Raw genomic sequence first — 15,506 nt, 5'->3', positions numbered from 1 at the left:
GGAAGGAAGGAAGGAAGGAAGGAAGGAAGGAAGAAGGGAGGGAGGGAAATAGTGTTATGGAAACAACAAACATGATCTTGTACACTCAGGTCTTCCTAACTCCAGATCCATGGCTTTAACCATTGCACCACCTCACTAACCTCAGCAAGAATTTTTCCCTGATACAAGTCCCTTGTACCAGTGTCTCCTAAAATTCTAGTGGGAACAGGGAGGATTATCTCATCCAGGTCTCAATTACCCTTCTAACATACAAAACTGGGTCTAGTAATTCTTAAATCCATTCAGATCATATCTCATTATAACTCATTCCAGTAGAAGAAGGGATTATAGACTAAGTTCTAATACCTCTTTAGCACCTCTGGAACTTATTAAGTGCTTATTATAGAAGCACCACAGAGAAAGCAATTCCATCATCTTCCCTGGCCACACATTAGCTTGCCCCACCTCTGGAATGATCTCCCTCCTCACTTCTATGCCTTAGAATCTCTGACTTCCTTCAACATCCCAAAAGAATTACTTAGAATCTACAGTATCTATGTCACATTATATCCCCAATTAGAATGGAAGTTCCTTGAAGGCAAAGGCTTTTAAAGTATTCTTCTTTAGATTGGTAAAGAAAAAATTTGGTATAGTCTCAATTCATGATTGTTGATCAATTGAATTGACTGTTTTTGTCAGAAAGCCCTTCCTGGAGTTTAACCTCAGTCCTTCTGTCTTATTAACTTGTTTCTTTCTTTGGTTCAGTTATAATGATGTTGATAATTTAATTCATAACTGAACAGCAATTCCCTCTACAACAGGGATGGGGAACCTTTTTTCTGCCAAGGGCCATTTGAATATTCATAATATCATTCACAGGGGCCATACAAAATTATCAACTTAAAGATTAACCTGCTATATTTGGTCAAACATTTAATTAATTCACCACTAAAAAGCTTCTAAATTTATTGAATTTTGCATCCCACCTGTGGTTGTCTTGGCAGAGCAAGACCATATGATTTCATGGGACTTAGTCCCTGCTCTACAAGATGTCCAATAGGGGATCATTCAGCTTTAGCTTGACAACCTCCCCAAAACTGGCTTCATAAGTCTAAGATGGGGAGGCAAACGTCACTAGGCAACTCTTTGCCCAAAGAAGATATGGAGAACTGGTCAATTTTGAGTTCACTGTGGGTCAGGGATGTGATAGTAACACCTTATACTCTGGGACAGGTATGGCTTCCAGGAAGAGGGAGGAATCATCCTTGTATTTTCTGCCCTTGTCTGAACATATCAAGACCATAATGGTTCATTTCTGAGCATCACATTCTGAGAAGGTTATTGATGGGCTGGAAAGTACCCAGAGGATGGCTATTGGGCAGTAGTAGTAAAAGAGATCCTTAAGCAAGGACCATTTAAATTAGCCTTTTTTTTTTCAGATGGAGTCTCAAAAGGATTTGTTTTAGATCAGAATCATGGCATCATAAATTTAGTCAAGCTAACAAACATTTATAAAATGCTTACTATGCACTCCTTGAGAGTAAAGGCTCTCTTTTCCTTCCTGCCTTTCTTCATTTCTTTTTTCTTCACCCTCCTTCCTTCCTTCCTTCCTTTCTTTTTACCTCCCTCCCTTCCTTCCTTCCTTCCTCCCTCCCTTCCTCCCTTCCTCCCTCCCTTCCTTTTTTCTTTCTTTCTCTCTTTCTTTCTTCCTTTCTTTTTTCATTCTTCCTGCTTTTTTTCTTTCTGTCTGTCTGTCTTTTGCTATCTTTTTTTTTTGCTTCTATTTGTATTTCTAGTACTTAGCATGTCTGGCACATAAGGTTTAATAAATATTTAATAAATTCAAGTTCTTCTCTCTAGCTCTTTCTATCATCTCTTCTCTTCTTTCTCTCCTCTCTCTCTCTCCTCTCTCTCTCTCTCTCTCTCTCTCTCTCTCTCTCTCTCTCTCTCTCTCTCTCTCCCCCCATCTTATCTCTTCTCCTTTCTCCCTCTCTGCCTCTCCCCGCCACCTCTCGCTCCATCTGTCCTTACTTCCCTCTCTGCCTAACATTCCTTCCTCCTCCCACACCCTCTCTTTCTTTCTGTCTCCCTATTTCTGCCTTTCTTCCCAGCCCGACTCCCTCCTGCTCTCACCCATCACCACACTGTCAGGAGGTAAGTAACCTACTTTAACATCTCTCCTCTGCTTGGTCACTCAATTGATTAGAGTTCTTTAAATTATTCCAAGTTATTCTTCTTTGTAATATTCTTGTTAATGTATAAATTTTCTTCATTCTGCATCAGTTCATACAAATCTTCTCAAGTTTCTCTAAAGGCATTTTATTTCCAGGTTGCTCTTCTCCCCATTACCATGTTCTCCCTGATATCTTCCCTATTCCTTTGGCTTAAATTCCTGGTCCCTGAGAATCACCTTCCCCAAGACTATAATGGTTGAGTTCTGAGCATCACATTCTGAGAAGGTTATTGATGGTCTGGAAAGCACCCAGAGGATGGCTATTGGGCAGTAATAAAAGAGGTCCTTAAGCAAGGACCATTTAAATTAGTTTTTTTGTCAGATGGCATATTGAAAGAATTTGTTTTAGATAGGACATCTGGATCCCCTAAATATACATCTTGGAAAATAGCAATCAAGGATATTGGCTCGTTCCTAGGTTCTTCTTTCCTTCCCACTCTCAATGATCCCTGCCCATCCATAAAGTCACCACTGTCCCTTATGACATATGCAGTCACCACATTCCTTGATATCTCACAAGAGAAAAAGGGACTTTTTCCTTGTTGCTGTGGCTGAATAGGAAGCCGAGCCAGGAGTACTAATACTTATCCCATGATCTAACAATCTCTCTGGTCTGAGCTTTGTTGATCCAAGCTGGGGTCTTTTGCCTGGTCCTGCTTGGGCATAGCCAATGCCACCCAGAACCCTGGGTTCCCTTGGCCCCTCCCTGTTCCCATCAGGCTTTAGAAATTCATACCAGGACAGGAAGGGCATCTTTCTTTACCTGATGTTTCTAGAAGAAAGGAAAAAAAGATAGTATGAGTCATGTTTCACCAGAACTAGAGAGCCTGTCAGCATGCAGAACTCACAGGGCCTAGAGGAACTGAGTCCTTGGGATAGAAAAGGAAAAGATTCTGTGTTTATATAGAACAATAATGCACTAAGTATTTTACAGATACTGTCATTTGATCTTCACAAGAATTCCACAAAGTAGATGTCACTTTTATACCCATTTTTCAATTGAGGAAATTAAGGCAAACAGGTTAAATGATTTGCACAGGGTCATGCAACTGGTAGATCATGTCTTCTTGACTCTAGGTCCAGTTTTCTATCCACTGTACCATTTAGCTTTGGAAAAAAATACAATAAGGATGGGTCTGACAGGAACCTTGGAATTTCAGAATTGGAAGAAACTTTAGAGATCATTTTATCCCAACCCATAGCTGTAACATGAATCATATAACATCTCTGACAAGTGACCATCAAGTTTCCATCTGGATTGGGTAATTTATTACTTGCTGAGGAAGCCTATTATGTTTTGGAAAAGATCTAATCTAATATTATACTAAATACTTCCTTTTTATAGCTGCTACTCACTGGGCCTCACAAAAGAGAAGTCAAAGGATGTTTAGACTAGAGGAAGTAGCAAATTAATCTAATCATGTTGCCCCCATCCCCAATTCCTGATTCATATAGTCTCTGAAATTCCACTTCTTCCAGAGACCACACCTTTTTTTTAAAGGTTTTTGCAAGGCAATTGGGGTTAAGTGGCTTGCCTAAGGCCACACAGCTAGGTAATAATTATTAAGTGTCTGAGGCCGAACTGGAACTCAGGATCTCCTGACTCCAGGGTCATTGTGCTCGATTCACTGCATCACCTAGCTGCCCCTGTTTTTTTTCATTTTCATTGTTGCAGCCATTATGGATATCATTTTCCTTGTTCTTCTGACTTCACTTTGGATCTATTCTTACTAGTCTTCTCATCTTCCTAGCTATTTGGAAGGTAGATATGGATTTCTCCTTGATCTCTCTCTCTCTTGCCACCCCTTTCTTGTCTCTGGTAGACATAGGAAAAGCACAGCCCCTAGGTCCAAGTGAAAGCAGGGAGAGCAATAGGAGTTTAGGACAGGCTGGGATTAGCAGAATATTTTCATGCTTTCTTGCTTATGTGATTTTGATGGAACAGGATAGAGGATGGCTCTTTCTCAGATTCATGTTTGGTTCTGGGAGTCCCAGGTAGGCAGGAGTCATCTATCATCCTTAAACACTTGACTAAGCTCTCTTCCTGGGGACAGTGGCAGGAAACCCACAGAGTCTGGGATGGAGGTGGGAAAAGAGACAATAAAATCCTGATTGTTTATCTCCTCTAGGGGTCAAGCTTCTTTACTTGGCACTGAGGAGCTGTTTCCTTTTCTTTCTCTCCGCAACTCACTAGCCAGAGCTAGAAGAGACTTTAAAGATCATCTAACATAACCCTTTCATGGGTCAGATGAAGAAGGCGAAGACCAGAGAGGGAAGTGTCTTACTCAAGGTCATGATTCATGGCTTTTAAGTGTCAGGTCTCCTGACCTCCTAACCTAATGCTCTTTTCACTATAATCTGCTACCTCTTATCCGTGCCTCATAGTTCCTACCTTCACAATGTTCCCAGCAGCCATCCCTTTCTCTCCAATCACATAATCATTTATGAAGTACCCATACACCAGGTGCTTATCACTGGGCATCATCTGATGATGAAAGGATAACTTAACATATCTTCAGTTTTAAAATAAAGTGCAGTCAATTCTCTATTATCTGTGATAATGGAAGGGAAAGGAGAATAGATATTTTACAAAATGCTGATAATTAAGAGTGGAGGGTGTTTTCTAAGGAGGTCAGGTCAAGAAATATAATAAGAAATTTGTGGGTACAGTTATCAGAGATACTCATCTAGAAACCACAGAAGAGCATGATCCGCTTGGCTAGTTAGGGGACTGGAATGTAATAGGGGAGGAATGACTGGGAGAAGGTGATCTGCCAGATGAAAGGTTTGACAAATGGTACCTGATTATTATTTTTTTTTTGCAAGGCAAACAGGGTTAAGTGGCTTGCCCAAGGCCACACAGCTAGTTAATTATTAAGTGTCTGAGACCGGATTTGAACCCAGGTACTCCTGACTCCAGGACCGGTGCTTTATCCACTATGCCACCTAGCTGCCCCAAATGGTACCTGATTATGAGGCCACCTGAACTCACCTTCATAGGGGTTCAATGACAGTAGAAGATGGCAATGTATTACTTTTTGTGAAGTGGCAATTTGGGAAGCAAGAGTGATAGGGATGCTTTCTTCCATTTTTGTCAAGGCTTGGAGTCCAAGAAACATGTAGAAATCAAGTGATGGAGGGATGGATAAAGTTAGTAGGAAAAGTATTGGTCTTAGAATCAAAAAGATTTTAATTCAAACCACATTATTTATTGTATGGACTTGTACAAGACACTTCTACTCTCTAAGACTCAGTTTCTGCTCCTGTAAAATAAAGGATTGGGAGCAGAAAACTTCTAGTTTCCTTTCTGGCTTTAAATCCCATGACCAGAATTGTCTGCTACCTTTCTCTCTTTTTTTAAGATTTTATTTATTTTGAGTTTTACGATTTTTCCCCTAATCTTGCTTTCCTCCCCCCAACCCCCACAGAAGGCAATTTGCCAGTCTTTACATTGTTTCCATGTTATACATTCATCCAAATTGAGCATGATGAGAGAGAAATCATATCCCAAAGGAAGAAACATAAAATATAAGAGATAACAAGATCAGACAATAAGATATTATTCTTTCCTCCCCCTTAAATTAAAGGGAATAGTCTTTGGTCTTTATTCAAACTCCTCAGTTCTTTCTCTAGATACAGATGGTATTCTCCATTGCAGACAGCCCCAAATTGTCCCTGATTGTTGCACTGATGGAGTGAGCAAGTCCATCAAGGTTGATCATTAGCCCCCCCCCCCATGTTGCTGTTAGGGTGTACAATGATTTTCTGGTTCTGCTCATCTCACTCAGCATCAGTTCATGCAAATCCCTCCAGGCTTCCCTGAAATCCCATCCCTCCTAGTTTCTAATAGAACAATAGTGTTCCATGATATACATATACCACAGTTTGCTAAATCATTCCCCAATTGAAGGACATTTACTTGGTTTCCAATTCTTTACCACTACAAACAGGGCTGCTATAAATGTTTTTGTACAAGTGATATTTTTTTTTAGGTTTTTTTTGGCAAGGCAGTGGGGTTAAGTGACTTGCCCAAGGCCACACAGCTAGGTAATTATTAAATGTCTGAGGCCGGATTTGAACTCAAGTCCTCCTGACTCCAGGGCCAGTGCTCTAAACACTGTGCCACCTAGCCACCCCACAAGTGATGTTTTTACCCCTTTGCATCATCTCTTCAGGATATAGACCCAGCAGTGGTATTACTGGATCAGTGGGTATGCACATTTTTGTTGCCCTTTGGGCATAGTTCCAAATTTCTCTCCAGAAAGGCTGGATGAGTTCACAGCTCCACCAACAATGTAATAGTGTCTCAGATTTCCCACAACCCTTCCAACAATGATCATTATTATCCTTTCTGGTCATATTGGCCAGTCTGAGAGGTGTGAGATGGTACTTCAGAGAAGCTTTAATTTGCATGTCTTTAATAAGTAATGATTTGGAGCAATTTTTCATATGACTATGGATCGCTTTGATCTCCTCATCTGTAAATTGCCTTTGCATATCCTTTGACATTTGTCAACTGGGGAATGGCTTTTTTTTAAAAAAAAATTTCACTCAGTTCTCTGTATAGTTTAGAAATGAGTCCTTTGTCAGAAACATTAGTTGTAAAGATTGTTTCCCAGTTTACTACATTTCTTTTGATCTTGGTTAAAGTGGTTTTATCTGTGTCTGCTACCTTTCTTCAAGAGAAGTCTTCCTGGGGGAGGACAGAAAGGAGGGAGGGGGGAGGAGGAGGAGAAGAAAAGAGAAGGCAAGGAGAAGGGAAAGAGGAAGAAGAGGAGCATGAAGAGGAGGGGGAAGGAAAAGAAGAAAATTAGAGGGAGTAATGAGGAGGATTACAGAAAGGGGTCATCAGTTAGGGCATCATCTCTATTACAGATGAAAGGATAGTTTCATATATCTTCAGTTTTAAAATAAAGTACAGTTAATTCTGCATTATCTGTGAAATGAAAGGGAGAGGAGAGTGAATATTTTACAAATACTGTCTAACTCCAAAAGCTCCATTTATTAGACATTCACTGTGCACATTGATACAGTCTTGATAATTAAAAACACTTACTTTGCATAGTGCTTTGCACTGGATAAAGGACTTGCCCTACAACAGCTTTATGTAGTAGATAGCACAAGTATTATTGTTCTTGTTTGACAGATGAGGAAGTTGAGTTTCAGAGAGAAGTGACTTGCCCATAGTTGTTGTTCAGTTGTTTCAACCATGTCTGACTCTTTGTGACCACATTTGGGGTTTTCTTGGCAAAGATACTAGAGTGGTTTGCAGTTTCTTTATCCAGCTCATTTTTTATAGATGAGGAAACTGAGGCAAACAAGATTAGGAGTCACACAGTTTGGAAGTATCTGAGGCTACATTTGAACTCAGGTTTTCTGGATTTTTGGCCCAGTTGCACCATTTATCTGCATTGGATCTGGATCTGGGATGCTTTCAATGACATTGCTTTATACACACACACACACACACACACACACACACACTCTCACACAAAACACACTCTATTCTTGGCCCCAATTCCTTCCAGCTCAAACTTACTGAGAATGACTAAGGACAGGGCTGGGAACCACTCAAAGGGAGACTTTAGTTTGGCAAACACAAAATATTTGTCCTTCTTGACATCAGGGAGTTGATGCCTTGACAAGCACATGAATTAGATTGGGGGTGTGGGGGGGCGGTTCTGTACTGTCACTATAATGTAATATGTATAGAGAGCATTTTACTTACTGGATTTGAGTATAGGGTCTCTTCTAAGAAGATCAGGTATCATGGGTTTTTGTTTTGTTTTGGTTTTTTTGCAAGGCAATGGGGTTAAGTGGCTTGCCCAAGGCCACACAGCTAGGTAATTATTAAGTGTCTGAGGCTGGATTTGAACCCAGGTACTCCTGGACTCCAGGGCTGGTGCTCTATCCACTGTGCCACCTAGCTGCCCCTAATCAGGTATCATATTAACTACTCAGAGCCCACAGCAGGATAATCTCTAATTCACTCTGTAACCCCCCCTAGTGTTTTCTTTCTATTAGAAGTTTCCAAGTGCTTTTGAGGTAATGTTCTAGGAAAGTACCTAGAAGTCAGGAGACAGAGGTTTGAGTTCCAATTCTTTTTTTTTAAATACATAAGACAATGTTTAAAAATTGAAATAGTAAATTTTGGTCTGCATTAAATTCCACAGATCCTTCTCTGGATATGGATGGTATTGTCCATCAAAAGTCTTTTAGAATTATCTTTGATTATTGTACTGCAGAAATGATCAAGTCCTTTATAGCTGATCATCACCCAGTATTGTTTTTGTGTGCACAATGTTCTTCTGGTTCTGCTCATTTCACTCAGCATTAGTTCATGTAAGTCTTTCCAGGTTTTTCTGAAGTCCCTTCCCTAATGGTTTCTTAGAGAACAATATTGAGAATGATTATGCTACATTCATATACCCCAAGTTGTTCAGACATTATCCACTTGACGGATATCCCCTTAATTTCTAACTTTTGTCACCATGAAAGGGCTATTATGAATATTTTTGTACATGTAGGTTTTTGATACTTTTTTTCTTTGGGATGCAGACCTAGTAATGATATTGTTGGATCAAAGGGTATATACAATTTTATTGTCCTTTTGGCATGATTTCAAATTGCTCTTCAGAAAGATTGGATCACTTCACATTGAGTTTCAATTCTGCTTTAACTTGCTTGGGGAAGTCACTCTTATTCTCCGAGTCTCAGTTTCCCCACTAGTCTAATGCCCTTTTGTTATAGATGCTGAGGTTCATGGGGAATTAATTTGCCCAAAGTCAAATAGAAAATCCATGAAAGAAATGAGATTAAGATTTAGACTGTATGATTCCCTTAGTTTTTCTACTGTTCCATGTAGTTTCTCCTCCTTTCATGTTGTTCAAGGTTAATCGAGTATATTTTATAAGAAAATCTCTTTGATAGATGAAAGGATATGAACTGGCAGTTTTGGGGGGGAAGAAATCAAAGCTATATGTAGTCATATGAAAAATGCTCTAAAGCATTACTCATTAGAGAAATGCAAATTAAAGCAACTGAGATACTTACAGCTAACAAATTGACTAAAGTGATAGAAAGGGATGTAGAGGGGATGTAGAAAAAACTGGGACACATGCATTGCTGGTGGAACTGTGAACTGATCCAACCATTTTAGAGAACAATCTGGAATTATATTCAAAGAGTTATAAAACTCTGTATATACTTGGATTCTGCAAAACCATTATCAGGTCTGTTTCCCAAAGTGATCAGGGAAAGAGGAAAATAATCTTTATGTGGTTTTTTTTTTTTGCAACTTTTTTTTTAGGTTTTGCAAGGAAAATGGGGTTAAGTAGCTTGCCCAAGACCACACAGCTAGGTAATTATTAAGTGTCTGAGACCGGATTTGAACCCAGGTACTCCTGACTCCAAGGCTGGTGCTTTATCCACTATGCCACCTAGCCACCCCTAATCTTTATGTTTTAAAAAATATTTATAGCAGCTCTCTTTGTGGTGGTAAAGAACTGGAAACTGAGGGGATGTCATTCAACTGGGGAATGACCAAACAAGTTGTTGTAAATGAATGTGATGCTATAAGAAATCATGAGCAGTTTGATTTTAGAAAAACACAGAAGGACTTGCATGGAATAATGAAGAATGAAATAAGCAGAACCAAAGGAATGTAGTACACAGTAACAGCAATATTGCTTGAAGAGTACATGGGATGTTTTGGGTTTGGTTTTTTTTTGGCAAGGCAATGGGGTTAAAGTGACTTGCCTGAGGTCACACATTAAATGTCTGAGGCTGAATTTGAACTCAGGTCTTCCTGACTCTAGGGTCAGTGCTCTATTCACTGCATCATGTTGCTATCCCTTTGAAGAGTAAATGTGAATGACTAAGCTATTTTGAATTATATGAATATTCAAATAAACTATAAAGGAAAATGCTATCTACCTCCAGAGAAAGAATTAATATATAGAGCTACATACTATATAGCTTCACATATATGGATATAAATATATATATATGTGTGTATGTTCATCTCTATCATATATGTATCTGCCTATTATCTATCTACCTTTTTATTTCTGTGTCAAATATTGGCCTTCTGAAATGCAGCTTAGAATTCAAATGAAACAAAATAAAATATATATATACATATATGTATATACATATATATTAGGTTTTTGCAGGGCAAATGGGGTTAAGTGGCTTGCCCAAGGCCACACAGCTAGGTAATTATTAAGTGTATGAGACCAGATTTGAACCCAGGTACTCCTGGCTCTAGGGCCGATGCTTTATCCATTGTGCCACCTAGCCATCCCCAATAAATATATATTTTTAAAAACTCTTCAACCTGAAGACTGTCTTCTGAGAATAACACACCTTCTCTTAGATCAAGGTCCTAGAGCTGGAAAGATCATCCACTCTCACCCTATCCTTTTAAAAATAATGAATGAAAAAAAGCATTTATGGTGTAAATAAATGCCCTGCTAAGCACTGTTAATTCCAAGACAAGACTATTGGGGAATGGTTGGGCAGGGGTGAATGGAGCAGTAGGGGAATAGAATGAAGTTCTCTTTCCTGGACCAATGGTAATTTTGACTTGGTGATGACTCCAATGGATTGGAGACTGGGGGAGGGGAAGGCAGATACATGACCAACAGGAAGAATTGATTGTAAAGCATGACTGGAACTGGCTAGATTTTCATGCTTTCTTGCTTGTGTGATTTTGATGGAGCAGGATAGAGCCTGGCTCCTTCTCAGGTTCATGTTTGGCTCTGAGTGTCCCAGGTAGCCAGGACTCATTTATCATCCTCAAACACTTGACTAAGCTCTCTTCCTGGGGACTATGACAGAGGTCCCAAAGAGGTGAGGAGAGAAAGATAATAAAATCCTGATTGTTTATCTCTTCTAGGAAGAAGATTATCCCTTAAGCAGTAAAGAGGTATAGTGTTTCCCTCCCTCACTCTCCCCATTCTTCCATCTTACTAGCTGGAGCTGGGAGGACTTTAGCGTTCACCTCTATTATCCCTTTTATGTGACAGATGAAGAAGATGAGGACCAGAAAGGAGAAATGAGCTATAGTTAGAAGCCAGGCCTCCTGAATCCTGGTTCCATGCTCTTTTCATTTTAGTCTGCCATCTCTTATCCTTGTCTCATCGATTCCACCTTCACATTATCCTTTGCGTTCATCCTCTCTTCTCTACTCACATGGCTACTACCCCAGTTTATAGCACTTCAAATCTGGACTATAGTAAAAAGTTTCCCAATTAATTATTGCTTCCAGTATCTGACCTCCACACTTCATTCTTCACACAACTGCCAGAGAAATTTTCTAAAGTTCTAATACTCCCCTATTCAATAAATATCATCCTCTCCCTCTTGTTTCTAAAATGAAATTCAACTTTTCAACTTGTCATTTAAAATCCTTTATAATGTGCTAGTTAATTTTTAACAATAGCTTTTCTATGTCCAACCCCTTCCCAAAAGGTGCTCTTTCTTAACTTTTTGAAGTAGGCAGCACTAGTATAGATTTTATAGATGAGGAAACTGAGACCCTCTCTGAGAAGTGAAGTAATCTTTCCGAGTCCCCCTAGCTAACAAAATAGGATATTTCCCAGGTGTCTGACCCCAAGTTTTGTACTTTTCCTATCACACTCTGTGATAGGATCAATGCATCTGACTTCAGTTTGTACAACTGAGCCATCCCCACATATCAACCAATAAGTCAATGAGCAAGCAATTATTCAACTCCTACAATGTGCTAGTTATGGTGCTAGCCCCCTGGGGTACAAAGTCAAAAGTGAAATTCTTTGTCAGCCAACTTGCTGTTTAGCTGGGAAGACAAACTCCTAACTATTAAATTAGTGATTTCAGGGGAAAGGAGACAAAAACTTATTAAGCTCCTATTCTGGTACTTGTTGAGCACTTTACAAATATTCATTAATCCTCACCACAACAACGTAATGGAAAAGCTAAGATCCCCATTTTAGAGTAGAGGAAACTGAAGCAGACAGAGGTCAGCTGATCCAAGATTCCACAGTTAGCATCTGAATGCAGGTCTTCATAATTCTAGACCCAATTCTATCCACTAAGTCACCTCATCGACTCCTTTGGTGAGAAGAAACAAAGTAGATGGTAGCAGTTTCTCATTTTTTTGTAAAATAATATTTTATTTTCCTCCAAATTATATGCAAAAACAATTTTAACGTTTGTTGTTGTTTTTTTAAAGTTTTCTCCCCTACTCCCTCTCTGAGTTGGTAATTTGATATGGATTATACATATGAAATCATGTAAAACATTTCCATATCATTTTCTGCAAGAAAGGTAGAAGAAAAGAAAGAGAAAAAGAGAGAAAGGAAGAAAGAAATCAAGAGACAAAGAAAAAAGAAGGAGAAAGAAAGAAGGAAAGAAAGAAAGAAAGAAAGAAAGAAAGAAAGAAAGAAAGAAAGAAAGAAAGAAAGAAAGAAAGAAAGGAAGAAAGGAAGGAAGGAAGAAAAAAGGAGGAAGGAAGAAGGAAGAGGTAGAAAGGAAGGAAGGAAGGAGGGAAGGAATGAAGAAACAAAAAGAAAGAAGTAAAGAAAGAAGGAAGGAAAGAAGGAAAAAGAAAGAAGGAAGGAAGAAAGGAAGTAAGAAAGAAAAATGGTTTACTTCAATCTATAGTTAAACAATAACAGTTCTTTGCCTTTAGGAGGATAGCATTTTTTTTTTCATGAGTTTTGGTTTGTCCTGCATCATTATATTGCTGAGAATAGCGAAGTCCTGCAATATTGTAACCAATGTTCTCCTGGTTCTGTTCATTTCACTTTGTATTAATTCATGTAAGTCTGTAGGGTTTTCTGAGAACGTCATTTCATATATATAATTTTCCATCATAATCATATATCACAACTTATACATCCATTTTCAATTGATGGACATCCCCTCGATGACCAATTCTTAGTCAATGTGACAGTTTCAATGGAGCCTTAAGGAAACTAAGGATTTTAACATAGAGGTAAAGAGAGAATGAATTCCAGGAAAGGGAACAGCTATGTTCTTCAGCTTCTCTGTTTTGGCAGATTGTCATTGCCACCAAATCATATCACTCCTTTGAGCCTGGTTTGAAATTCATCTCTTCTTGGAGCTTTGATGCCCCTGTGACTGTCCCCTCAGCACTTACAGAGCTGATCAATAGGGCAATCATTTATTTAATAATATTATTATTATTATATCATTATTATAATACTATTTAGTACTGCCCTGCTGCCCTTCTTGGTCCACATTCCGTGCACTTTCATATGAAGTCCTTGTTCCCTCTTTCCATTAAATTCAGATTGATCCATCTGGTGCACAGGCCTCAGTGTGTTCCTGGACTCTGCAATCCCTAACTCACTCTGAGACAATTATGAAGCCACCTGGTCACTGTACAGCCCTCCTTTCCTCTTGTCCTATTTCCCCTACTGTGAAAGACTAGGAAACACAAACAGGCAAATAGAGCACTGTTCGTTTTCATCACATCAAAAGTCAGAATTTCTCTATAGGTCATAGAGCTCCAGGTTATCCCTATAGATAACAACCCTGACAATAATAATGACAACTAACATTTACATGATGCTTTAAAATTTACAAAGATCAACTCATTCCATCCTCACAATGACCTTACAAGGTAGGTATTGTTAGTATACTCATTTTTACAGTTGAGGAAATTGAGATAGAGATTAAGTGATTTGCCTGACATTACATAGTTATTAAGTGTGTGAAGTCAAATTTGAACTCAGATCTTCCTGACTCCTAGAATACCATCTCCATACTTAATAGCTGTCTCAAAAGACAAGCCCTAATCTTCCGGTCAGTTGCTTTCAAAAGACATTATTTTAGACTTCAAAGCACTTTGAGTAACTATGGTATATCACTCAGAAGCCAAAAAAAAAAATCACTTCCCACATAGATATTGGTCCCTGCTTTCCTGAATCCTGGCCCTACTAGTTGGGATATTCTATCTCTCCTGTAATTATAAATGTTTGCAGAATTGAACTGAACTGAATTGAATTGTACTGAAACTCGCCTGCTGCATCCTCAGGTGATTTTCTTAGTCAACAGTCTACTGATTACCTCATGTCCAAACAGAGATATTTTAGTGGATCCAAAAATTAACCCCTAAATTTCAAAGACCTGTAGCTTGCAAATTGGCCATGAATCCTTTTCCCAACTATCCCTCCTGTCAGACCCTCACCTATTCTTTATCCAATACTGGTTCTACAAAAGTTGGCATTATTCCCTCATTATTTGGCTGCTTTTGCCTCATGTTTCTTGTTAGAAATGTATTTTAAAAGGGTGTTTCAGACTCTAGGCACTAGGAGGGCCATTGATCTCCTTCTTCTGCCTCATTAATGGTTCTGTTTTCTCTCTTACTGCCTGTATCTTTTCCCCCCTCTGGTAGATTTGTCAGAAACCCTCTCACATCTCTTCTATAGTCTGGGAATCAGTGACTCACACTTTGCTTTTATGAACTCTTTTGTAAGCCCCATCCTCCACTTTCTGTGTTCCTTCCTCTGTGCTCAACAAACCTCACTTTAGGGGAGTAGAGAATCTAGAATTGAGTCTTTGGCCTTGATCAGTAAGCATTTATTAAATTTCTATTCCTTGTAAGTCATTGTCCTAAGTGCTGGATACACACACATAGACATCATTCCTGCCTGCAAAGAGTTGTCATTCAACCAGAGAAAAACAACAGTTACCTATATAAACACATTCAAAATAAATTGTGTTGTGTGTGAGGGCACCAATAGCTGTGGAAAGGCTTCATATAAGAGATTTCTTGAGCTGAGCTATGAAGGAAGCTAAATATCGATTCTAAGAGGCAGAGGGGAGAAGGAAGTGTGTTGCTTTGAGGGACACGGCCCAGAGAGGGAAGATAGAATGGAATATGTGAAGAAGGGCTAAAAGTCAGTTGAGTCCGTTTCTTGGGGCACCAATCCGGGACACTTCAGAATGATTCTTTTTTTAACTTTATAGCTTTTACTGACAACCAAACCCCAATTAGAAGTCCTTCTCTCCTGTTCTTCCTTAGTGCTGGAGCCCGTTTAGCATTCCCCACCCTCTCCGAGTTAAGAACTCTAACTGCTGTTCCTGAACTCTAATTACCAACATGTCCTTGTTCCTCTGACCCTGCTGCTATCATCATTTTACAGTGGAAGGAGTGGTGGATTCCAAGTTAGAGAAGCTTGGCTTATGTTCCAATTCTGCCTCTATGTGACCTCACTTAACCCTCTGAGCCCTCAGTTTCCTCAGTGGGATAATAAGAGTTAATGCACTCAATGACCCTTGA

This window comes from Macrotis lagotis, chromosome 2 (genome assembly GCF_037893015.1).
Source record: "Macrotis lagotis isolate mMagLag1 chromosome 2, bilby.v1.9.chrom.fasta, whole genome shotgun sequence".
Lineage (NCBI taxonomy): Eukaryota > Metazoa > Chordata > Mammalia > Peramelemorphia > Peramelidae > Macrotis > Macrotis lagotis.
Note: the sequence above shows the minus strand (reverse complement) of the source record.